This window comes from Triturus cristatus, chromosome 4_2, assembly GCF_964204655.1.
Source record: "Triturus cristatus chromosome 4_2, aTriCri1.1, whole genome shotgun sequence".
Lineage (NCBI taxonomy): Eukaryota > Metazoa > Chordata > Amphibia > Caudata > Salamandridae > Triturus > Triturus cristatus.
The window spans coordinates 870,184,609-870,211,675 of record NC_140586.1 but is presented as its reverse complement, the minus strand read 5'-3'; the positions used below and the strand labels follow the sequence as shown (position 1 = coordinate 870,211,675).

General features: G+C 48.8%; 1 long non-coding RNA gene across 1 annotated transcript in view; it reads left to right on the top strand.

Moving 5' to 3' along the window:
• The window catches only part of LOC146835284 (uncharacterized), a 42,653-nt gene extending 15,787 nt beyond the window's left edge, over positions 1-26,866 (top strand). The window contains exon 2 of the long non-coding RNA XR_014960404.1: positions 25,571-26,866. This is a non-coding gene — a long non-coding RNA (uncharacterized LOC146835284). The remainder of the gene's footprint in view (positions 1-25,570) is intronic.
• The last annotated feature ends 201 nt before the right edge of the window (positions 26,867-27,067 follow it).

Below are 27,067 nucleotides of genomic sequence, written 5' to 3'. Positions count from 1 at the left end.
GGTATCCTGGCGCTTGACCTTCAGTAATTCATCAGATCTAATGCACTACATTGGTTTTGAAAAGAGAAAGGTCTTCAACTCTTTTTTAAAGGAGGTTAGTTCTTGCTTACTCCTTAGCAGCAAAGGAAGAGTGTTCCACAACTTAGCTGCTGCATAGCCAAAAGCGCGTCCACCCATCCTCACTCTGGCAATTTTAGGAACTTTTATCAAAAAAGCCGAGGAGGATCTTAAGGGTCTGGCAGCCTGATACCAAATGAAAAGGTTTTGAGTGGCAGAGGTCCTAGACCGTGCAATGCCCTGAACACAATACAAGCGGCCTTAAAGAGAATACGCTGCTGGACAGGCAACCAATGGAGATCAGATAAAGCTGCTGAAGATGACGCGGAGCGTGGTCGGGTTAGTGCCAGTTTGGCTGCCATGTTTTGGATCCTCTGCAACCTAGACACCAAAGACTTAGGAGCCCCCAGAAGCAGTGCGTTACATTAGTCTAGTCTACTGAGTATAGTACTACGCACCACCTCTGCTCGAGCTTCCAAGGGAAGCAACGCCAAGATTTTATGTAGGGCTCGGAGTAAGCCCATGCACGGTGCTATGGTCTTGTTTACTGAGGTGTCTAGCTGCAGACTAGGTTCAAACATGATCCCCAAGTTACGAGCCGACTCAGCAGCTGTCACAGTACCCATGATGGAAGCGGGCCAGAAATCCTCTGGTAACGGGCGGGAGGGCCGGTCCAAGGAGCAATGAAGCACCTCGGTCTTTACCCCATTAAATTGGAGTGAATTAAGCCGAAGCCATTCTGCTGTTTCCGACATACACTGATGGAAAGTGTCCCTCGAAACCGCCTCCTTACCCTCAAAGGAGAAGATCAGTTGCGTATCGTCGGCATAGTTGATAACTGAGATGCCGAAAGATTGTATCAAACTGATTAAGGGTCGGAGGTAAAGATTAAAAAGAATCGGACTGATTGCAGACCCCTGTGGCACACCCTGTTTCACCTGACGTATGGCTGAACGAAAAGGTGGTAGTGCAACCGCTTGTTGCCTATTATCAAGATATGATTTTAGCCAGTCCAGCGCCAAACCAACAACACCCGCTTTCTGGAGACGATCCAAAAGGACACCATGATCCACCGTGTCGAACGCGGCCGACATGTCCAGCAGCACTAAAAAAGCTGCCTTACCCATGTCGACACGCGTTCGCAGATCATCTAGCACGGTGATCAGGGCGGTCTCAGTCCCATGTGCTGGCCTAAATCCGAATTGGACTGCGTCCAGACATGAGTTAGATTCCAAAAAGTTGGATAGGGTTCTTGTGACCAGCCTCTCTAGAATTTTTATAGGAAAAGGTAACAACGAGATAGGCCTATAGCTAGCTGGACATAGCAGGTCTAAAGAAGCCTTTTTTAACAGAGGTGTCACTATTGCTAATTTCCAGCTATCGGGTACCAAGGCTGTAGCCAATGACTGGCAGCAGATGGTGTACAACGGGGGTAGCAGTTCTGTCTGGAGGGACTTCCATATTTTGGGCGGCAGCGGGTCAAGTGGGGAGCCTGAAGATATACCATTAGCCAGTGTATAGAATTCCTCCATCTGAAGTGGTCATATTAACTAACCGATCTTTCATAATGTGAAAGAGTGCATTTCCCACTAATTAGTTTCATTTGCATTATGTTAGATTTAAGACGTGTGCATTCATTTGAAATACATAGCAGGCACATCAGATGTAGTTAGAGAGAAGATGAAGCAGAAAATGGATGCTGGTATGACGTTTAAAGGCCCAATTTAATTCTTGATGGTAAGTATACTCTGTCGCAACAGAGTATCCTTACAGCCAAGAAGGCGGTCTCCCTGCTGAATGTGTTGCTGATGGGCCTTAGAATCAATCACGGCGGAGGCTACTTCATCTCTACCCTAATCAATCCCCTCTGGCAACCAGTGGAGTAAAGACCGTCGGAGGCTGACCTGTCATTCAACACACCTAATTTAGGGGCATATCAGCAAGGGCCGGCGATAATTATCGCTAAGCGCGCTTAGCGCGAGGATAATTATCTCAAAAGCTATAAAATTCCAGGCGCAAGCTGCCAAATGTGCGATTATCGCTGGAAATCCACAGATAATCGCACAACGTTTGGCGATAGCTTGCTGGTGGGGCAGGGCAGACTTAACCGTGATATCCACCTTCCATTGGATATCATGGCTAAGTCAAACTAAAAGCAGGCGTAAGGAAAATAGCGATAACCGCGGTTAGCGTGCCCACTGATAATTGGAGAAATGTCGGTTAGCGACATCTCTCCAGTTATTTTGGGACGGAATGCCCACTTTGCATCTCATTAGAGATACAAAGCGGAGCGTTGTTGTGACGGGAGCTAAGTCAGCAAAACACGCAATAGCATGTCTTTGCTGATAAGGCGATGAAATTATCTCCGCTTTCCGCCCGAAAACGGACGCAAAAGCGGCGATAATTTCATAGCACCGCCTTGCTGATATGCCCCTTAGATGGGTGGAATTACAGGTCACTTTTCACTACCTGACCCCGCCAGGAAAACCCTAGCAGTAAGGGGTTAGTGAAAACTGCTAAATGCTCCCCTCGCCGTGGAAGAAAAATCCTATGGTAAGGGGAGCATTGCATTTTTTTGTTTTCAAAAAGAAAATCCCACGTCGGGATTTTCTCATTGAAAATAAAAAAAGGAATGAAAAATTAGCTAGCATTCGCGCCAAGAATTTTCAATTCTATTAAGGACACGGAGGCGAGGATTATGCTTTCTCTTTCTATTTATTGGCACTCACAGCAGCCTTTGAAAATGTTTTAATGTGTAAATAAACTACATTTCCCATAATGCATATTTTGCACATCACATCCTGAAAGACCCTATAAGAGCCACCATAACCGGAAATCCTCCTCTTTCTTTGTTCGAACAGTAAAAGTCCAATAACAATAACTTAAGTCCAAAAACATCCTCCAACGTGGAAGAACCGAACCAACTGGAAAGTGATGTCTTTTTAACCAGAAGTACTCTTAATCCATCTTCTTCTCAGTACCTGGAAGTAATGAAACACAGGAAAAATCCCGTAACTTCTGCTTAGACAGAATATAAATACATACGGATGGTAAACCTTACATTTCTTGTAATATAACCGGGTGGGATAATCCTCGCCTCCTTGTCCTCAATTAAATTGAAAATACTTGGCGTGAATGCTAGCTAATTTTTTATTCTATTACAGGACCGGAGACTTCGGATTATGCTAGTTTAATGCTTATCAAACACAACTGAAGCTATATCACCCACCGGTTTATAATAAAACTGTTTAAAAGTTGATTCAGAGTACCAATCAGCAGATTGCATGATATCTTGGACAGTGGAACCCAACATAAAGGTTTTGGAGACCATAGCTCCACGCACAGAATGCGCACCGTACACCTGGGTATCAATACCCGCCTTTTTCGTGATATCATTTAGCCATCTGGCTATAGTAGCCGCAGAGACTGGTTTATAAGGCTTTTGCAGAGCAATTAACAATTGAACCACACCATCAGGTCGTATAGCTCTTGTACATTATTCATAAGCTTTTAGACATTGAACCACACATAATTTTGCATTACCAGGGAAAGCATGATACTCAACACTTCTTGACAACGTTTTTGTTCTGGCTGTAATGTTAAAGGAAACTCCTTCCAGAGTAAATGCTAAGGGGCATAGCGTGATTCACATTATCGCCGTCTATCGCTGGAGTACATCGCCTAGTTAGTGGCGTATTAGCAACGCTTTGCACAATGGCGATGTACACTCCAGCGATAGACGGCGATATTTGGCATTTGCGTGAGAAAAGCAGCGATAATGTTAGTGCGCTATTGAAAACCTTGCTGATAGGAGAGTGTGGACTTAACATGTCAATCCACCTCCCATTGTGAATATAGCTTAGTCAAGTTTGAAGCAGGTGTTAAATTACGACGATTACTGTGGTTAGTGCGGCTTTTTTTATCGCTTGACCTGCATTAATAGGGCGATGTTGTGTTGGCGACGGATTCCATGAGGATTAGGTGAGGAAGGCCTACTTTGCATGTCATTAGCGATAAATATCGGTGACATGCAAAGTAGAAAGAAAAAGGCAGCTAACTCAAGGAAACTCGGGTTAAAGCTTGTTAGCGAGTCCTTGTAAATAGTGAGTTACAAAAATCGCCGCTTTTTCAGCGCTATGTGCCAAAAAAGCTGCGATATGTCTCTTGATAATATGACCCTCTACCTGTAAGGTCCAGAACTTTGACATCGGAGGCCCGCCGACAGGCAGATAAGCATAAAAGCATAGCTAACTTACACAATAGTTGTTTCCGGGTCAACATGTTGTTATGAGGCCATTTGTCAAATAAGGAAAGAACTAGAGAACATCCCACAGAGAGGAATACTTAGGTTTAGGAGGATTCGCTACCCTAATACCTTTTTAATAATTTTTGGTTTGCCGTCCACCTGAGAATGGCCAGCTGAAATGGCCGAGCTAAAATTGTTAACTGAACGGTACGTCAAACCCTTTGATACCTTTTCAGACAGGAAATTTACAACATGGGGTAACTCCGCCCCCACGGGATCAACGTGTTGTTCCACGCACCAACAAACCCAGCCTTTCCAGGCTGAAGAATATTGTTTACTGGTAGAAAGGGCCCAGGCTTGGTTGATGAAGGACGCAGCTGCGTCCGAAAGTCCCGGCAGTTGCCATCTTTGCCTGAAAGTCTCCAGGCCATCAGAGACAACTGGCCGCTAACATTATCAGGTGCATTTCTCCATGAGGGCTCTGGAGTGTCATCAAGAATGATGGGATCATTCTGGGGCAGTCGCAGCTCATCTCCAATAATATTGGGAACCAAGGCTGCGACTTCCACAAGGGTGTCACCAAAATCTCACCCTGGGAATTAATATGAACGGGGAAAGGCATAACTCAGTCCCTTGGACCAGTCCTGTGAAAACGCATCCGTCGCCAGAGCTGACGGATCCGGTCTCTAGCTGAAGAACTTCTCCATTTGCCGATTCAGTCTGGACGCAAATAGGTCGATCTCACAACTGCCCCAGATCGCTTGCAACCATTGACTATCGGGGGTTGGAGTTACCAATCGCTGTAATCCCTGAGATGCCGGGGGTTCCAGTCCGCTACAATGTTCGACTGCCCCGGGATATTCTCGGCAATTACCGTTATCTGATGATTCAGACAGTAGTGCCAGAAATCCTTCGCTATTTCCGCAACCAGATGGGACCTCGTGCCTCCCAGTTTGTTGATGTACCGTACCGCCGAGATGTTGTCCATCCAAAGAAGGATGCAACATGAGAGATCTCTGGGAGATAGAGTCCAGATCGCGAACGATCCCGCTAAGAGTTCCAGACAGTTGATGTGAAGATCGAGTTCGTGCAGGGACCATCGCCCGCCAGTGGAGATATCTCCGCAACGCGCACCCCAGCCCCAGCAGCTGGCGTCGGATTCTATAACTACCTCTGGTTTAGAGCAGAAAATGGCCCTGCCGTTCCACGCCTCTACGTGACTTAACCACCACTGTATCTCTTCCCTTGCTTCCTGAGAGAGGGGAACAAGGTCCGTGTAAGAAAGGCCTTTTTGAAGATGCCGTATCTTTAACCTTTGAAGGGCCCGATAATGGAGAGGGCCCGGAAAGATTGCTTGAATGGATGAGGCCAGAAGACCCACGATCCAAGTACTCTGAGTGAGACTGTCTGTTTGGATAACAACGCAGTGAGCTCGTTCCTGATGATTTTCAGTTTGGAGCGGGGAAGACTCAATTGTGTCGACCGAGAATCTATGACGAACCCTAGAAAGTCCATAGTTTGAGAGAGAGCCAGAGCTGATTTGGCTTTGTTGATCACGATCACGAAACCTAGGTTTTGCAAAGTAGCTATGGTCGGTTGTAAGTGTTGTACAGCTAGTGTGGGAGATTGTGCCATGATGAGTATGTTGTCTAAATTAACTGTCATGCGAACACCTTGCTCTCGTAGGTGAGCTATCACTGGTTTCATCACCTTGGTGAAGCACCATGGTGCTGAGGAGAGCCCGAAAGGAAGGACCAAATATTCAAACTATTGATTCCGCCAATGGAATTGGAGGAAACGGCGATGAAAAGGAAAGATATGTATTGACAGATAGGCGTCCTTCAGGTCCAGCCGAACCATCCAGTCTCTTTCTTTGAGAAGATCCGCCAAGCGATGGATGCCCTCCATCTTGAAGTGCTTGTAAGTCATAAACTGACTGAACTCCTTCAAATTCAAAACTAACCTGTGACCTCCGCCCTTCTTCTGCACTAAGAAAATATTGCTGCAGTAGCCGCGAGGGCCCTTGTTGCAATACGCTATTGTGTGTTTCTGCAGCAATTCTTCTAGTTCGGAATCGATAAAATCGCATTCTAGTTGGGAAAAAGAAAGCTGACTGGGTCTTTTGGCCTGATAGGGAGTCTGATAGAAATCTGAGTGGAACCCTTGAATCGTCTGCAAAACCACGCATCTTGAGAAATTCGATACCAATTGTGATAGAAAAACTGAGTGCGACCCCCCAATGGTATTAGAAAACTGTTGGGGGCACATACCTGCAGAGTCTGGGGCTTGGAAGCCTCCACGTTGGCCACCTCTGTGGAAACACCTCTGGTTGAAACGTTGTCCGGTCGGATAGAAGGTTCCTCCACGAATGGAGTCCCACTCTCCTGGCCCCTTCTGTAGTCTCCTCGTTGAGGACCTTGGGAGAAATGACAGCCTTGCGAGCGTCCTCTGCCTCGCCCGGCCCTTCGAAAAAGGCCAGCCTGAAAGACTCGCTTGATGCCAGACTGGGCCTTATCCAGCGAGGTGAACGTACCCACGTACTTGGAGACATCCTTGACAAAGCGTTCTCCGAAGAGATTGCCCTCAGCCAGGGGCCCCAGTTCCTGTGCCGCCAATTCAGTATGGTTGGAGTCCATTCGCATAAGGAGCAACTTGCGTCTTTCTGTAGATAGGGTGCAATTCGCATTGCCAAGTAGGCATATGGCCCGCTGGGTCCACTCTGCTAGTAAATCTGGGTCCACCGCAGTGCCCGAGTTTTGCGCCTCCAGGGCCATTTCTAGAATCTTAGCGAGAGAGCCTGCCACATCCAGGAGTTTGTCCTGACAGCCCCGCCAGGCCCGATCAATACTTTTCTGTGGGTCCTTGGTGAACTTCTTGAGGAATGTAAGGAGGCTTGTGTCTATGTCCGGGGTATCCACAACCTTGCCTGGAATATCAGGTCTGGGGCATTCAGAACGCAATCTATTGCGCACCTCTTTGTCAAAACTCCGCCGGAGGTTGTCATGCAAGTACGCTGCGACTTCAGGTGCGGGAGCCCAGTCCGAAGACCTAGGATGGACTATGTCTGCCGGGTTGAAGGTGAATGGAGTAGGCATAGTCTGGGATAAGTCCTGCTCCATGTGTTTAGTCTTCTTAGTTTTCTTTTTCGGGGGAGCCTCATCAGGGGTGTCAGTCCCTGTGGTATCGGTGTCAGTGTCCGTATCAGTGTCCGGACATTTGGTCTTACCGGCAGGAGGCAAAGTAGAGAGAGCGTCAGCATGGGGCCAAGACTTGGACTGCTGCCCACCAACTGTGGTGTCCTTATCTGGATCAACTGGGGAAGTAAAGCTGTGACGTTTGGCAAAGCGCTCTAGCTGTTTAGTTATCGGCTTCAATGCAGCAGCCAATCCCTGCTGCACAGTCCCAGGGACTGCTTTTTAAACGGCCTTATTGACGGACTCCTGGACGGTAGCATCTAGGGCTTCCAAAATATTATCCTCCAAGGAAGGGGTAGACACTTCCTCCTCATATAAGTTATCATTCTCATAACTGACCCACTCATCCATTGTTAGGTAGAATTAAACACAAATGGATAGGGTAGAGGAGTAGCAGGGGGAGCCAACCCACAAAACAGATAAATAAGCGTACCTAGCTCCTCAGCAAAGCTGTATAAGAGTTCATACAGCCCAAAGGGCTCACGAGAGCCAAGAGACAAGTTCTAAGGAGTTTGTGCTCACTCCAAGGCCAGATATTTCTTGCAGCCCCCTCAGGCGTAAAGCAGGGTGTCTCCAGTATACATTATGCCGAGCTAATAAGCTTTGGAACAATTCCAGGGAATAAACGATGTGCGTAGCCCAATCCTACAAGAAAATAGCCCAATTGGGCTACGCACGTCGAATCTACAATGCTCTCAAAGAACAAATGCAACGACTATTAGGGGGGCCTGTAGCGTCAGTTGTGGGCGTTGGGCACTGCCGACAGCAGCGCGGTACCCCAGAGCCTCGAAAAAGCCCAATTTTGATCCCTCGGGACGCCTACAGTCAGAATACAATGAGCGCCTCTCAGCGTGATCGGCGGAGCGTCTGAGGCCAAACCATAGCGCGGGGATCGCGCTAGCCTGAAGGAATGAAGAATACACCCAGCGCGAGTCGCGCTTCGAGTATAGCACTCAGCGCGAGTTGCGCTCCAAGAAATAAACGCACAGCGTGATCGCGCACAATATGGAATGAAACCATAAAGTGAATATAATTAGCACAGCGCGATGCGCGCGCGGACAAGAGAAGCACATCAATCCATCAAAATTGCAACACATGCATTATTTAGGCCTTATAAAGCATAATAGTGAAGTAAATCATTGATCACTTAACTTTCTGCGTGAGCAGCAAAGAAAGAGGAGGATTTCCGGTTATGGTGGCTCTTATAGGGTCTTTCAGGATGTGATGTGCAAAATATGCATCATGGGAAATGTAGTTTATTTACACAATAAAATGTTTTCATTGGCTGCTGTGAGTTGCAATAAATAGAAAGAGAAAGCATAATCCGAAGCCTCCGGTCCTGTAATAGAATCTGTTTGCTACAGGGCTCTGTCCTGCTGACGAAGTTCTGCGCCAAATAGAAAAATCCATTGACAGCGACTGCCGTGAAATTATGCCAGTTTGGCGGTCATTCATAAATGTATTGGGCCGTCCCTCCACCAGGGCAACGGAGTAATTTATTCTGTCGCCCTGGAGGAACAACGGGTCTGTGTCACTAAATTAAAATAACCCCTTAATTCTTTTGATTGTTTGGGTTTAAACCCATCCATTGACAACTATGTGCAGACCCACTTCCTGTCCCCAGTTGTTGGACATTCAAGACCACCACAATTAATTCTAGCTCATTTTATTGCTATAAACCTACTGTATCAGCCTTTATATTAACAGTCCCATTTTATTGAGTTGAGTGGGATTTTTAGGGAACAGTCATTGAATAATTTGGAGTTCCTAAACTATTTGTATATGTGACTGTGAAAATGTATTCAAATCTGAAGGCCTCGGTGTTGGTAAATGGTCTGTCATCAGCACAATTTAAGGTAAACAGAAGTATGTGCCAAAGATACTCTGCCAGCCTCTTTTGTGTGCTCGATACAGAGCTGGTTATGCACCAAATAGTGCATCGGCTGCAATTCCACTGTTTGCACAAATGGCTGCTCCTTTCAGATATGGCCACATGCTGTTCCAATAAACCAGTTATACCAGTATTCACAATTTAACAGGTTTGAGGGTTCAGGATAACATTTATATGTACAAACAAGAAAGACGATAGTTAAGGGTTTTCCCAACTATACACATGCGGGGATCACAGACCAGGCAAGGTGCCTGGACATTGCACTGACTGAAGGACAAAGGCATGTATGCAAAAGAAATTATGGAGCATATCAGCAAGGCGAGGCGATAGAATTATCGCCGCTTTTGCGGCCATTTTCGGCCGAAAAGCGGCGATAATTTTATCGCCTAATTAGCAAGCACATGCTAACGCGTGAAAACTTGTGTTAGCGTGGGAATTCCTAACGCCCAGCTTTGCATCTCTAATGAGATGCAAAGTGGGCCTTCCTGACCTGACATGACAGGAGAAATGTCGCTAAGTTTCATTTCTCCTATCATCAAGCCCCACGTTATGAAGCATAGCGACAAGAACAGTAGCGATAACCCCTGTTATCGCTACTTTCTTTACGCCTGCTTCAGGACTGACTTAGCCATGATAGCCTATGGAAGGTGGATATCATGGCTAAGTTTGTGAGGACCTATCAACAAGCTAACGCCACATTGCGTGAGATTATCGCTGGGTTTCCAGTGATAATCTCACGTTAGGCAGTTAGCGTGAGGATTTTTATCGCTTTTGAGATAAGCGTTGCTAATAGCACGCTATCTCAGTGATAAAAATCCACGCTAGCCGGCGATAATTATCCTAGTGGTAAGTGCGCTTGGCGATAATTATCGCCGGTTGTTGCTGGTATGCCCCTATGTCTTCGTGAATAAGGAGTTAGTTAAGATATTTAATCAACACTTCAGCACTGAAATTAGTTAAGATAAGATTCCTCCCAAAAGTGCTTCCATTATTTAGACCGTCACTGGTGTTCCAAATGACATTTTTCATTACTCAATTTGTGCTTGCTTGTAATGAGTTACTTGAAGCATTTGAATATGGGTCCCAGGACCTTTCTCACTTCTGGATTTTCTACTGGGCAGCCTGAGGGTAAATGTTGCCCATTTTATTGAGATAAGCTGCTCCCCTTCTTCGCATATGGCCCTAAGCATGAGTGTGGTTTCATCTCAGACAGTACAATCCAATTCAGGTCGGCAATTTTGTGATTTTAGTCCAGGAACTGTCTGGTTAATTGTGTCGTCAATTTATTTATATTTTTTGCTCTTCTGACATCCTCACTATCACCTTTCTCATCGTCATACCCACATAGTAAAGCACACAAGGGCATGTAATCAAATATATGACATTCTCAGAGTTACATGTTGTAAAATGACCGAGTCTTGAAGGATATTTTAGGCCGATGGCCACTTATTTCTTTAGTGTCCTTTTTCGTCTAAGAAAAGTACCAATTTTAGGAATGTACTTGTACACACACCAAACAAGTAGAACCAACAGCGTGGGGCCTTCCACTTCAAAAAGGACACTGCCCCTAAGGGAATTCTAGCAAGTGACATCTCACAGATACTACAAAGAACATTGAGTATTTGCCCAAAATATCCTTGGACTCTCAGAACACAGAAGTAATCATTGCTGTAAAACTGTGATGACAAAATGAACTACACACTTCCTGGATAAAGATTAAGCAATAGATGATCTGATGTGGATTGAACTTGACAAACCCAATAGCCCTAAAAATGATAAAAATGTGAAGACTTTACTTCCTAAATGCAAGCAACGATGGATCTGTAGGTTAGAAACTCATGCGACTGGGTCGAACAGTGAGATCCCTTGGCTCTATATCAATTCTATACAAATCAACTGTGGTCAAAATCCCAGAGGGTCCCAGAAGACGGAATGTAATGATGACATTCCATGACATTACAGAATCTGTCACTCTTAAGATACTAGTTATGAGCAGGTGGCGGTCATCCCGGGAAGTAGGGGTATGAGTTTGAATGGATGATCTGGAAGGACCAGCTGATAATACTGTGGTAAACAGTATCCTTGTCGGCAGGTGCATGCCTCTCCCATCTTGATCAGCTGTGATACAAGAAATGCAAATTCTTCTTTTTAACATACTAGGTGGATTTATTGTCAACATATCAAACAATATCACCATTGTCTGAACTATTACGTTTGGTTTTAACATTCATATGACCTGATTGCTGCAATCACATGGCAGACACGTACCAGTAAGATGTTTAAATGAAGAGATTCTGGATTTTCAATGGAATGTGATAACCAAAACCTTACATTTTAACAAGAAGCACATAAATCACAACAAATGCGACCAAAAGACATGAATAAACTCTATAATTTAGTGATGGACACACAGCCTTCCTTGAAACAGTTTGGACATTGAGTAAGCGCAACTCAAGTTCAAGTTCAAGTTGCACTCGATAAACACCAATGAACACCAAAACATTCATCACAGACACATAGCCCTCTTAAACACAATTTGGAAAACACCAGAAAGAAATTCAAAAATAGGACAAAAGCATCAGAATCACAATAACCAAACACCCTACGTTTCCACACATCAAAGCAGCATAAGCCAAAGTGCTCACACCCTTCATACATTTCTCATTGACATCAAAAACCTGTACTACAAATCCCACAATGCGCTTTGCAAAACCTGAAATAAATGTTTTTCAATAGGACCATTTACCATGATGGATCACCCTACTTATACTCACTCCTCCTCAATTTATGGATCAAATTCAAGAACAATGGAACTCTGCCATTAAACCCACAGAACCATTGGAATTCGGGAGTGTAAAAGAAATCAGGGACAATTTAGTTTTGGGATCTAATTTTCTGTACCATAAAGATCCATCCAAATCCAATTAACCTATTCAGGTCCAGTTTTAACCATCCTTTGCTACCAGAAAACTGATGTAGCGCATTTCTCCAAATGTCCAAGTAAGGCACTACTGGTGAAATGGGAGAGGTGTTAATCCCCTTCGGATTTTGTTGCTCCTCAATCGATCTGGTAATTCAGGACAACTCAATAAATTTCAGAATTAAATGTAAAGCACATTTGGTTTTACAATAAAAATGTACAGATATTTTAATCAAAACCATGAAGCTTTATTTAAGGTTTCAATCATTATAGAACACAAAAATAAATTGTTGGAAACAATCAGAAATAATAACATGGTATGAAACTTAAGTGTTTTTTTAAAAACTTTATTCTCATTTTATATTAGTGAGCAACATAGCATGAATAAATAAGTATGCACTCAAAGCACAGAGCAATCACATGATATACACATTGTGAGACTTTCCAAATACATTATGGGTATGGTAAGAGTATGGTAAGAGAGCAAAAAAGGGTGATTAGAAAATCATATCTATTTAATAGGAACTAAAACATGGAATGTTGTTAATGATAGCCATTTAAGAGTACAATTATCGTAAAGGAAAACCCCAGGAACACACTGCTGGCACACAACACAGCATAGTAGACGCGCCATCCTGCAATCATTTCCACAACTGTCCTGATCCATTATCAAGTTTTCACAGATCATCTCCTTGATTCTCCCCATTCTCAGCAACTTCACTCATACGAAACAAATACGCCTGATATGGGCCCCAGATATCTCTTGTGCGACTGCGGGTGGCAGGAGTGCTTGATAAGCGTCAGATTGTGTATTGCAATATGTCATATCATTGTGCCATTCCGACACAGTAGGCAGGGGCCCCTTCATCCATCTCATTGCTATTCTATGCTTCACCAACAAAAGACCTAGCGCCACAAGTCGCCAGACAGGCTTTGGCACATCACAGTCATAGCCCAAGAATGCCAGCAGTGGTGTACTGGCCAGTGGACCACCCATTATCTTCTCCAGTGTTTTAAAGACTGCTAGTCTAAAGTGATGCACACCAGGGCAATACCACGTCACGTGTGCAAAGCCAGAGTCCTCTGCACCACAATGCGGGCATCGGGATTCATCTCTCAAGCCATATTTAAATAATCGAGTCGGAGTGTAATATACTTGAATAAGATAGTTGAAATGTACCAATCAATTACGGCCATTCAGCGAGACAGTGTTGATCACCGAACAGCAGTAAGACCATTGTTTCTCAGTTACGTCTATGCTCAGGTCATCTTGCCATTCCCTACAAGCCTTAGGGAAGCCAGGGCGCCTACTTTCCAGTGCGAAAGCATATAATATCGATACTGCCCATTGGGGAGATTTGCTCTTGTAATAGATAAGTGAGGGACTCCAGCTCCAGTGGCTCAGTCAACTCATCATCCAACAAGCTACGCAAGGCATGACGTGCACGTTAATAGTGAAATTGCACTAATAAGATTGGGCTGTCTATTTGCATCTGCATCTGCTCCCAGTCGCCAAACATCTTATCAGTGAAAAAATCACCCATTCAACTTATACCAAATTTGCGTAACGCTGCCATTGCTGCTCTCCCCTTCTCCAATGGGAACCATCCACACCATTCCAAGGGTAACCATGGGAAATTAAGTAAGTTCACACGTGGTATATCGGCTGATTTCTTCAAAAGGTACCTTGTGGTGCCCACAGGGTCAATTACCTGAAAATGGCGCTGTGGCTTGTCAAGTAGAAAATGAGGTACGGATAACAGAGACACTTTCCCTTTCTAGATATGTGTGGTAAATGTGGGGCGGAGGACTGTCGCCCCAATGCTTTCAAGCAGTGCAAAGTAAAGGAAACATAATATGATAATAACTTTAAGTTATTATTATTTTATGTTTCTGTCAGTACTGGTGTCTGTACTGCTTTGCGGGTGGGCGGACGGGGCTGCTCTGCTCTCGGAGCAGGGAAGCGGATGAGTGGTTTGCCCACTCCTAGGTGCACATGACTGTTAGCCGGCCCTCTCGGGCCGCCCAAAACAGTCATGCGCACTTTCCCTGTTCTCTATGCAGGCTTCATTACAGTCTGCATGGAGACATGCCCAGGTCCCCATTCCCTGGCTGAGCGTCGAACCAGCACGCTTAGACCAATCACAACGCTGCAAAGCAGCATTCTGATTGGTCAGGGGAGCCTGGGTGTTGGACCTGTCAGCCCTAGGGTGGTCTCCCCGTCTATTTTTGTATCGTGCCTCATTTTTTCCACCCTCATTTTTATGTTGGACTAGGTCTCCGGGCGCCTTTTCATTGCCAATCAGTGTTAAGGTGCAGGTGCTCCCTTCTCCCAAGATGGCTGTCACAGACCCCTGCTACTGCAGGGTGGTCGTTTTTCATAGTAGCACCCTAGCTGCCAGGAGCTGGCTGGGACCCACAACAATGTTGCAACACCAGCCTGCCTTTTTGTCCCATAGGTAGAGTGGGCAAGCTCCTGGAATGTGCTGGAACCTTCTAGAAGGGAGGTGGGGTTTTACTTTTGCCGCCTTGGCTAGAGGTCACCTGACCTAGGGCTACTTAAGAGTGGGAGGGAAACTTTTGTGGTGAGTTGGCCATTGGGGTGAAGCAGAGCTGGAAGAATCCACCAGGAGTGTAGGCGGTAGGGCCTAGCCAGGGACTTATGCCTCTGAGAGTGACAGGATTTAGGTACTGCCTCTTAAGTGAGTGAGGTGCCCTGTGAATCCCACTGATCTTGCCCAGTAGTAGGAGGACCCAGAGACTCTCTGCCAGCCTGACTAGGAAGGATCTAGTCGCCCTCTTCATTCCTACCCCCTGGAACAGAACCCCTTAAGGGCGCCAGATACATCTGCGCCACAAGACTTCATCTGTCAACTGAGAACTGAAACCTAACTGTAAGAACTGAGACTGCATGACAAGAGTGAGCTGTAAGCCTTGAATGCCAGAGCTGAGACTGCGTGTCCAAGCTGACCTATCGAACTAAATGCTAAGCCGATTGCCAAGCCACCGGGGATCGACCAGGTGCTAGCGCTGTGACCCCCGCGCTCCCCGCCCTGGTCTGGGACCCCCGGCAGCGTGCTCCGCTGAGCACCATATTCCCATCCTTAATTTGAGCCCCCCCCCCGTCGACGACGAAGCCAGCGCACGCACCGCCGCGGCCTGGAGGCCTAGAGAAGTGCCCTGCTGTGTCGCGAGGCCCAGGAGAAGCCCGGGGCCCCGTCGCTGCCGTCGCAGCCGTGTGAGGAGGCGCGCAAGGTCGGGCCGAGTTCCCCCATCGTCGTGAGGACGGACGCCTGCTGACGCCGAGACGGAGGTAAGCCCGGAGGCCGAGATCCCCCCTGGTGCGCCCCCTGCTGGTCTGGGAACCACACCACACTTGGCCCAGGTTGTCCCCTCCGTGGGAGTCCCCTCCCCTGCCTGCGCGACGGAGAGACCCCGCCGAGGGATCTGTTCCGTGTCCCCCCCCTTCAGCGAGACTGAGTGCGGTGCCTTACGAACTGCACCGGAGCGTAGAGACTTGCTCCTCGAGTCCTATTGCACTCCCCACTGGAAGCCTCTACCAAAGTACTGACTAACATTACTCCCGAGAGGCGCTTTTACTTCACCGGCTCCGCTGCAACGGCCTCGGAGTCCGGTACGAGGAGTACATTGTGTTATATGCTCTGCTCAAAAGTATTCACATGCAAAGGGTTACGAGTAGCGCGTTGTGTTATATGCTCTGCTCAACAGTATTTACATGCCAAGGGTTACAAGTAGCGAGTTGTGTTATATGCTCTGCTCAACAGTATTTACATGCCAAGGGTTACGAGTAGCGAGTTGTGTTATATGCTCTGCTCAACAGTATTTACACGCCAATGGTTACGAGTAGCGCGCTGTGCTGTGTGCTCTGCTCAAACGTATTTACATGCCCATGATTACGAGTAGCGCGTTGTGTTAGCGGTTCCGTCTGAAAGTGTTACGTGTCATCCATTCCGAGTAACGCTTTGTTTTATATGCCTTGCTTCACAGACTCAAGTGCCATTGAATACGAGGAGCGCTCCGTGCTACAGGCTCCATGTTGATGTACCCAATGTCACCCATTACGAGTATTGTGCTGTGTTAGACGGCCTGTTCAGGGAACGACCTCTCTTAGCGCGCACAGCGCTATATTCACCCGCACTTAGCCATCTGCCGTGGGTACATGAATGAGGTTAGGCACTGCATATATATCGCCAAGATTGTCGTATTTACTGATCGATGGTATTATGATGCATGTATCGCCTTGTTATTTCCTGAACTGCAACTGACCAGCTATACTTGGATAAACTTGAAGTATTTGCATAATTTAAACGGTGTGGCGTCCCTTATTGTGTGTGTTCCTAGTCCATGAGAAGCGTGTGGTGTATGGTTGCTTAACACATAGCCCTCTGGTTGCCCGACCGGTTCGCGCCACGTTACCGCCCATAGGGCCTGGTGACCCCAGGTTCCTACATTGTTGGCCAGCGGTGGGATCCTTAGGACCTGTGACCACACAGCACCCTTCCGTGAGGTGAAGGGCGCCACAATTAAACGCCTATCCTACATTTTTGTTCCAGAGCTCACGAACCATTGTTTGCCGGATTATTGGTTCCACTGTCCAGGTAGAAAGTGCAAGAAGCCTGGTTAGCTATTAACTGTTGCCTACACCCTAGGAATTTTCTCCTTAGAGTCTAGGTCCCCACCTGCCAGAATGGAATTCCGGTTAGCTGACCTCGAGGGGTATACTGTGAAGCAACTAAGGGAGTTCGCGCAGGAGATGGGGGTGCCTGGGATGCGGAGGGCCAAAGGACCGGAACTCCGCACCGCCATTAGGGCATGGGTAGAAGCTCACCCAGAAGGGAGAGGGGATGAGGGACAGGAGGCGCCAGATGCACCTCAGGAGGAGAGCGCCCAGGAAGTCCTAGACATCTTGAATGTAGACGGGTCCGAAAATGTGCCCCCAGGGAGTCGTTCTGGGGCCAGTAGTAGGACGGGGTCTAGGAGGAGCGCGTCTCCAAAGGAGTACGAGGACAGGAGGAAGGAGAGGCGGTTAAAATGGGAACTAGCCAGATTGGAACATGAGAAAGAAAGGGAATTAGCAAAATTGGAGCATGAACGAGAAAGGGAAAGAGAGAATAAGAAATGGGCAATGGAGGAGAGGAGGATGGCGCACTAGCTTCGGATGAAGGAGTTGGAGCTGCGTGCCCTCCAGATGAATGTGTCCAGTGAGGACACTGGTGGCAGCATACCGGAAGCTCCACAGGAGCTAGAAGTTTATTTACCCCAGGATGACATCACCAGGGTGTCTGAGGAGGCATTGGTGGGTGACCATGAAGGGGTGGTGCAGGGATCTCCCAACCCAGCGAGGTGGGAGAAGTGGCAGATAGCCCATCTAGGTCCCAGGGAGAGAGGGTTGTAGGGCCTCACGACCTATCTATAGGAAGGCGTGAGACGGGGAGGTGTCCCGAGGTGCCCCAACCGCAGTCTCAGGGCCTGGAGAGTTCCGCAAGGGAGCCCCAGGTTGGGAGCCTAGGCTGTTCCGATGGGCCATCCAGTGCAGGGGAGCCCCTAGTGTCAGGAGGACCCAGGGCGACTGTAACCAGCGCTCCTGAGGTTCTGGGGTTGGCCCAGTTGCAGGGTTTAGATCCTGGGCTGGGGTGCCAGGCTCAGGGGTTGCCTGACCTGGCGGGTGGGGCCTCTGCTAACAGGGTCCCCCCGAAATTGACTTCCAGGGGTACTTTTCCTGTTAGGAGGGTGCTGAAATCTGGAAGGGGGTGCAGAGGGAGGAAGGTCTCGCCTCGGGCACCAGCTCGGCCTAAGGGCTTAGACCCTAGGTTGAGGGATCAGTTGAAGGGTCAAGGCCCTGTACTGAGGAGACAGTGGTGGTTTGAGGGTGCCTCGCAGGGTAGGGTGAGGGACCCCAGAAGTAGAGTTAGGGGGAGGAGAGCCTCGCCCCAGAAGGCTGGCCAGCCTAAGGGTGTGGAAGGACCAGAGGCAGTTTAGGACTGCAAGGAGGAGGACCGGAGTGGTCAACGGGCACTACAGGCCTGGGGCTACTGCCCCCCACTCCGCGAGATCACCCGGGCCAGAGACATCTGGACGGCCCAGGGGCCGGTCCTGGCCACAACTAGCTAGGGAGCCCCAGTGGGGTGGTTTCGTTGGTCCAGGAAGGATTGTGCGGTGCTATGAGTGTGGGGAGATTGGACACTACCGAGGAGATCCCAAGTGTCGCAAGCGAACCCCAGCCCCATTGGGCGGGAAAAGTCCCGGGGTAAGTAGTATAGCTCTTGGGGTGGAGCTGCCCTTAGATAGGGAAGGGGAGTGGACAGGCCTGACGCTGGTTTTACTCGGGGATAGAGAGGTGGTCCCCGTAGTGTCCCTGCCCCCGAACACTGCTAAATATCAGCAGAGGGTGAGAATTAATGGGGAGGAGGTGGAAGCTCTGAGAGACACAGGGGCCAGCATGACCACTGTCGTGCGGCGGCTGGTGTCCCCAGACCAAGTAGTCCCCGAGGAGTTCCATCCGGCCGTATTGGCTGACAGCAGTTTGAGTCACTATCCAGTGGCTCGTGTTCCATTCGAGTGGGGAGGAGTCAAAGGCCTATTGAGAGTTGCTGTGAGCCCTGCCTTGCCTGTGGGGTGTTTGCTAGGGAATGACCTGGAGCACACCAAGTGGAAGGATGTCGAGTTTCACGCTCACACCGAGATGCTGGGATTACCAGGGTGGACTTGCGTGAGCACGCGGTCCATGGCTGCCCGGCATGGAACTCACCCGGGGTTGGAGCCTGGAATTATGGCCCAACCCACAGCCAAACGTGGAAAGAAGAAGGTGGTGGAGGACATGCCCCGTGAGTCGGATGGGGAGGCCGCAGAGGTGCCCCCGGAGTCCGTGGAGGTAGATGTCGTTCCTGTGAAGGACTTGCCGACCCTTGCTGACTGGCATGTGGAAGGAGGGCCTACCCGGGAGGAATTTTGTCAGGCACAGAGGGCGTGCCCCACTCTTGAAGGCATGCGGCGGCAGGCCGAAGCCCAAGTGGCCAGTCAGGAACTGGGAGGTTATCATGTGTATTGGGAGGATGGCCTCCTATACAGTGAGCCCAGGGTGCCGGTACATGGATCTTCGAGGGCCATAGTGGTCCCCCAATGTTACCGGGCCTTCCTGCTGGAGTTAGCGCACAAGATACCCTTAGCCGGACACCTGGGCCAGGACAAAACCTTTGCACGGTTAGTCCCCCATTTTTATTGGCCCAGGATGAAGATTGCCTCAGACACCTTTTGCAAGACCTGCAAGTCTTGTCAGGCTAGTGGCAAGACTGGGACTAAGTTGAAGGTCCCGTTGGAACCGCTCTCGTGATCGGGACCCCTTTTGAGAGGGTCGGTATCGATATTGTTGGGCCATTGGACCCTCCGACCGCAGCGGGACACCGGTTCATCTTGGTTTTGGTGGACCACGCCACAAGGTACCCAGACGCTATTCCTCTGAGGACCATCACTGCACCGGTGGTGGCGCGGGCACTGTTGGAAATTTTTACCCGAGTGGGATTCCCGAAGGTCGTGGTGTCGGACAGGGGCACGAATTTCATGTCGGCCTACATGCAGGCCATGTGGAAGGAGTGTGGAGTGACCTACCGGTTCTCCACTCCTTACCACCCCCAGACAAACGGACTTGTAGAGCGCTTCAATAAGACATTGAAGGGGATGATCCGAAGCCTACCAGAAGGCTTGAGGCGGAAGTGGGACGTCCTCCTCCCCTGCTTGTTATTCTCCTATCGGGAGGTACCGCAGAAGAGAGTCGGGTTCAGCCCGTTTGAATTGCTCTATGGCCATCCCGTTAGGGGTCCCCTCAGTTTAGTGAAAGAGGGGTGGGAGAAGACTTCGCAGAAGCTTCCCCGAGACATTGTCAGCTACATGCTGGCGTTCCGCAGCCAGATGGCCAAGCTGTGGAAGGCAGCCACAGAGAACCTGGAGGCTAGCCAGACCGTGATGAAGGAGTGGTATGACCGCAACGCTCGAACGGTCGAGTTGGACGTTGGACAGAAGGTGTGGGTTATGGAACCTGGGAAGCTTTGTGCCCTCCAGGACCGGTGGACTGGCCCGTTCGACATTGTGGAGCGGCGAGGCCAGACCACGTACGTTGTGGATGTGAAAACCCCCCGTCAGCCCCTCAGGGTGCTCCACGTCAACCGCCTGAAGCCGCACCATGAGCGATCGGAGCTTGCTCTCCTTATAGTGACGGATGGGAGCGAAGAGGAAGAGAGTGAAGCTCTTCCTGACCTTCTAGCGGTACAGGAGAAGGATGGTTCGGTAGAAGGTGTAGTCCTCTCCCCATCCTTGACCCCAGAGCAACAGAGGGACTGTCGCCATGTCCTGGGGCAGTTCGCCTCGTTGTTCTCCCTCACGCCTGGAATCACTCATCTGTGTACCCATGATGTGGACACAGGGGAGAGCCCCCGGGTGAAGAACAAGTCTTACCGGCTCTCCGACCGAGTGAAGGATAGCATCCAGCGTGAGGTGGCAAAGATGCTGGAGCTGGGGGTGATAGAACCTTCCAGCAGCCCGTGGGCTAGTCCAGTGGTGTTGGTGCCGAAAGCGGCCCCACCGGGTACGACGCCAGAACTTCGGTTCTGTGTGGACTACCGGGGGTTGAACTCTGTCACGAAGACAGATGCTCACCCCATCCCACGTGCAGATGAGCTGGTGGACCGGCTGGGAGCAGCCCGGTACCTCAGCACCATTGACCTGACATCCGGATATTGGCAGATTGCCATGGCCGACGGAGCACGGGAGAAGACTGCGTTCTCCACCCCAGAGGGCCACTACCAATTTCGAGTGATGCCCTTTGGGCTCAAAAATGCTCCGGCCACATTCCAGCGGTTAGTGAATCAGGTACTATCTGGCCTGGAGTCCTTCTCAGCAGCCTACGTGGATGACATAGCTGTCTTCAGTAGCAACTGGGAGGACCATCTGCAACACCTCCAGGAGGTATTGCAGGCGTTGCAACGCGCTGGCTTAACCATTAAAGCCAGCAAGTGCCAGATTGGACAGGGATCTGTCGTGTACCTGGGACACCTGGTGGGCGGAGGTAAGGTGCAACCCCTCCAGGCCAAAATTGAGACCATCTTGGCTTGGGAGCCCCCCAAGACCCAAACAGAGGTCCGAGCTTTCCTCTGCCTCACTGGGTATTACCGCCGGTTCGTCAAGGGTTATGGTACCATCGTGACACCCTTGACGGAGTTGACCTCAAAGAAACAACCTCGCAAGGTCATATGGACAGCTGCATGCCAAGAAGCCTTTGATACGCTGAAAGATGCGATATGTACTGCTCCAGTACTAGCAACACCCGATTTCAGCAAGGAATTTATTGTACAGACCGATGCCTCAGAGCACGGCATAGGTGCGGTGCTCTCGCAACTCAACACAGAGGGCCAAAACCAACCTGTGGCCTTCATATCTCGAAGACTCCTCCCTCGGGAACGGCGATGGAGCACCATTGAGAGAGAAGCCTTCGCGGTGGTATGGGCTCTGAAGAAGTTGAGCCCATACCTCTTTGGCACTCACTTCCTTATCCAGACCGACCACCGCCCCCTTCACTGGCTCATGCAGATGAGAGGCGAAAACCCCAAGTTATTGAGGTGGTCCATTTCCCTACAGGGGATGGACTTTCGGGTGGAACATCGGCCCGGAGTTGACCACGCCAATGCTGACGGTCTCTCCAGGTTTTTCCGCCTTAGTGAAGAGAACTCCCTAGAGGTTGGGTAGCTCTCCCCTCTTTCGGCTGGGGGGGACGCATGTTGGACCTGTCAGCCCTAGGGTGGTCTCCCCGTCTATTTTTGTATCGTGCCTCATTTTTTCCACCCTCATTTTTATGTTGGACTAGGTCTCCGGGCGCCTTTTCATTGCCAATCAGTGTTAAGGTGCAGGTGCTCCCTTCTCCCAAGATGGCTGCCACAGACCCCTGCTACTGCAGGGTGGTCATTTTTCATAGTAGCACCCTAGCTGCCAGGAGCTGGCTGGGACCCACAACAATGTTGCGACACCAGCCCGCCTTTTTGTCCCATAGGTAGAGTGGGGAAGCTCCTGGAATGTGCTGGAACCTTCTAGAAGGGAGGTGAGGTTTTACTTTTGCTGCCTTGGCTAGAGGTCACCTGACCTAGGGCTACTTAAGAGTAGGAGGGAAACTTTTGTGGTGAGTTGGCCATTGGGGTGAAGCAGAGCTGGAAGAATCCACCAGGAGTGTAGGCGGTAGGGCCTAGCCAGGGACTTATGCCTCTGAGAGTGACAGGATTTAGGTACTGCCTCTTAAGTGAGTGAGGTGCCCTGTGAATCCCACTGATCTTGCCCAGTAGTAGGAGGACCCAGAGACTCTCTGCCAGCCTGACTAGGAAGGATCTAGTCGCCCTCTCCATTCCTACCCCCTGGAACAGAACCCCTTAAGGGCCCCAGATACATCTGCGCCACAAGACTTCATCTGTCAACTGAGAACTGAAACCTAACTATAAGAACTGAGACTGCATGACAAGAGCGAGCTGTAAGCCTTGAATGCCAGAGCTGAGACTGCGTGTCCAAGCTGACCTATCGAACTAAATGCTAAGCCGATTGCCAAGCCACCGGGGATCGACCAGGTGCTAGCGCTCTGACCCCCGCGCTCCCCGCCCTGGTCTGGGACCCCCGGCAGCGTGCTCCGCTGAGCACCATATCCCCATCCTCAATTTGAGCCCCCCCCTGGCGACGACGAAGCCAGCGCACGCACCGGCGCGGCCTGGAGGCCTAGAGAAGTGCCCTGCTGTGTCGCGAGGCCCAGGAGAAGCCCGGGGCCCCGTCGCTGCCGTCGCAGCCGTGTGAGGAGGCGCGCAAGGTCGGGGCCGAGTTCCCCCATCGTCGTGAGGACGGACGCCTGCTGACGCCGAGACGGAGGTAAGCCCGGAGGCCGAGATCCCCCCTGGTGCGCCCCCTGCTGGTCTGGGAACCACACCGCACTTGGCCCGGGTTGTCCCCTCCGCGGGAGTCCCCTCCCCTGCCTGCGCGACGGAGAGACCCCGCCGAGGGATCCGTTCCGTGTCCCTCCCTTCAGCGAGACTGAGTGCGGTGCCTTACGAACTGCACCGGAGCGTAGAGACTTGCTCCTCGAGTCCTGTTGCACTCCCCGCTGGAAGCCTCTACCAAAGTACTGACTAACATTACTCCCGAGAGGCGCTTTTACTTCACCGGCTCCGCTGCAACGGCCTCGGAGTCCGGTACGACGAGTACGTTGTGTTATATGCTCTGCTCAAAAATATTCACTTGCAAAGGGTTACGAGTAGCGCGTTGTGTTATATGCTCTGCTCAACAGTATTTACATGCCAAGGGTTACAAGTAGCGAGTTGTGTTATATGCTCTGCTCAACAGTATTTACATGCCAAGGGTTACGAGTAGCGAGTTGTGTTATATGCTCTGCTCAACAGTATTCACACGCCAATGGTTACGAGTAGCGCGCTGTGCTATGTGCTCTGCTCAAACGTATTTACATGCCCATGATTACGAGTAGCGCGTTGTGTTAGCGGTTCCGTCTGAAAGTGTTACGTGTCATCCATTCCGAGTAACGCTTTGTTTTATATGCCTTGCTTCACAGACTCAAGTGCCATTGAATACGAGGAGCGCTCAGTGCTACAGGCTCCATGTTGATGTACCCAATGTCACCCATTACGAGTATTGTACTGTGTTAGACGGCCTGTTCAGGGAACGACCTCTCTTAGCGCGCACAGCGCTATATTCACCCGCACTTAGCCATCTGCCGTGGGTACATGAATGAGGTTAGGCACTGCATATATATCGCCAAGATTGTCGTATTTACTGATCGATGGTATTATGATGCATGTATCGCCTTGTTATTTCCTGAACTGCAACTGACCAGCTATACTTGGATAAACTTGAAGTATTTGCATAATTTAAACGGTGTGGCGTCCCTTATTGTGTGTGTTCCTAGTCCATGAGAAGCGTGTGGTGTATGGTTGCTTAACACATAGCCCTCTGGTTGCCCGACCGGTTCGCGCCACTTTACCGCCCATAGGGCCTGGTGACCCCAGGTTCCTACACTGGGTGTTTACCAATTACAATGCTGCATTACAGCGTTGTGATTAGTCAGTGGAACCTGGCTGTGCTTACTGGTCCTTGAGTACCACAAGCAGAGCAGGAGCAGAGATGCGGGTCCGTCAGCAAGGTAAGTGTTTATTTTGTATTTTTGTATTTTTTATATTGTGCATCCCCATCCATCCCCCTCCCCTGCGCCCGGCTCACCACACGCGAGCCATGCCGGCTGCCACTAGCAACTGAATTATAAATATGCTCCTAAACTGTAGGAAACAGATTTTGGTTTGATTTGTGTAATTTTTGTGGCTCAAACATGGCGCAAAATCTTAGTAATTACACCCTTAAACGTGGTCTTTCTCGTCATCAAGGGTGAGTTCTTCTCAGATGGTGGCACTCACAAATGGAGGCTTCCGAGTGCCTGCAGGGAAATAACTACACACATGTGCATGTAGCTGCTCGGGTCTTGGCTGGACGCGCCAGCTTCCGCTTGTTCATCTGTTTCACAGTGCCCAGCACTGGAGTGCCCGAATGCTTTTGTTGCTCTGAGGGTGGTGTAGGGTTGCTATTTGACCAGTATTTTACCTGCCAGGCTGTTATGTTTATGCCACAATAAATAAAAGAAAATGAGGGAAATCATAACAATAATATATTGCTTCTGCTTTTTATTATAAACTTAAAAGAACAGACACAGGTTGAAACAAACTAAAATAAAGCTTTCTAGACTACCCCTACAAGACCTGCGAAGAAAATAGGGGCAGAATGATCAATACAAAAAAGGATACATAATTTTTCATATAATCCTTTGATGGAGCAGGATTCCGCGAAAGAAACCTGCTCTAATGAACACCCCCATAATACAAACCAACAGTAAGTAGTGTTGGAATGAACTAATGTGCACAATTACACTACACACGGGAAGCATGTTTAAAATATGCATCAACTAACTAGAATTAATGCGTAAATAACCGTAAATGGAATGATATTGTGCTTAGAACGAATTAAGAAGGTCTGCATGGCAAGGCCGTGTTATGTGCATTCAGTAAAAAGCTTTGTGTTGCTTTAACCTAATAAATAATGCAGCTTTTCTGCTTGTGCTATGCTAGGCTAACCGTAAATATGAAGTAGAGCTGAAGTGGGTGGTAAACAGTGAAAATTGCAGTATCACATAATTAAAAAATGTCCGTTTACCATTCTTTTAGTCATGGATGAGTCCTCCATCTTTTAAAGTTGCCTAACCGAGGGCGGGTGGAATTAGGAGCGAGCAGGAACCATGTGACCACGTGACTGAACTGCTATGCAAAGGTGAAAAAGCCTGACCTGGTGAAGGACAGAACATTTGAAAGCCAGTTACATCGTGGGAACGGAACCTGTAGTCGATGAATGTATTAAAATGTACAATAAATTGTTACATGTGTACTCATGAGAGAGAAGAGGTATTGATGACTGTTTAACAAATTCATTGAGACAATGGAGTAGTCAAAGCTAGCTGATCTCACCATGAGGTGACATACCACCCCTAGAAATTAACCAATCCCTTAGCTAGAAAATGTGAGTTTAGTAACAAATGTGGGACGGAAATATGTTTTAGTGTATAAGAATAGGTACTTTAGGGGTGTGGTTAAGGCGAGTGGTACAAAAGGGGGTGGTGATGGACGGAGCATCAGAACCAATCAAACACTCACACCCAGTCAACAGATCTGGGTTTGATCCATCACCGTTCTTTAGCCCACTCTGCCACCCCAGTTCAGACATGGCCATATGCAAATCAGTCTGACCCTGTGCCTCATGGGAACAGTCCAGCCCGAACTGCCAAGCCATGCCTTCCCTGGACCGGAAACAAACTTCCTAGGACCGGTTTCTGGCATTTCAGCCGTCTTCAGCCAGGCTTGCTTGAATCCAGTGGCAAAGTGAGCAGGGGACTCACGTCTGAGCAAACCCGGCCAACTTATGGCGAACAAAGCGGTAAAAAAGGGGGTGGTGATGGACGGAGCATCAGAACCAATCAAACACTCACGAGGCGAGTGTAGGCTGAAGGTGGCTGAGAGAGAGGGATGCGTCGCTGTTCGTCAGTTTGCAGAGAGGCCTAGCTGTTCCTGTCCTGTCCCTGTCCTGGTTCTTGAGTCTTTGATCCCTGACTCTTTGTTCTGGGGTCCCCCACTGCTGCCTAGGCCTGGGTGGTGGTTTCCCCTTACAGATACCTTGGGTTTGTATCTGATCTAACTTAGCATTATAGAATTATTTTGCAGTCGTATTCTTGTCTCTGAATCTTTTGTCTCTTCATCTATCCCGTCCAAATTGATGGTTTAAATAGATGTATTTTTGCTTGTATGCAATGTCTCTTCTTCTATCCACTCTTTGCAACGTATATTTGAAATGATAGTTCAGTTGTTACTATGATTGGATTGTTGCTCTCTCTCATGAGGTTTTCAGTATTTGAAATTATGAATGTAATCGCTATGAGCATTTATTATTATTAGAAAAATTATTAAATCTCACCAAGCGTTTGTGGGTATTTTAGCCAGTTTCTATGAATAATGTCTTTTGAAAATTTCCATTGCCATCAGCTCTTCAACTGGCTGGTCCATCGACCAAGTAGATAAATAGTCGATTAACATTTGTTCAATATGCAAAAGTACAGGTTGTCAATATTTTGTGGCTGAGTAAACAAGAGTAAATTGAAGTATATTTAACAAACT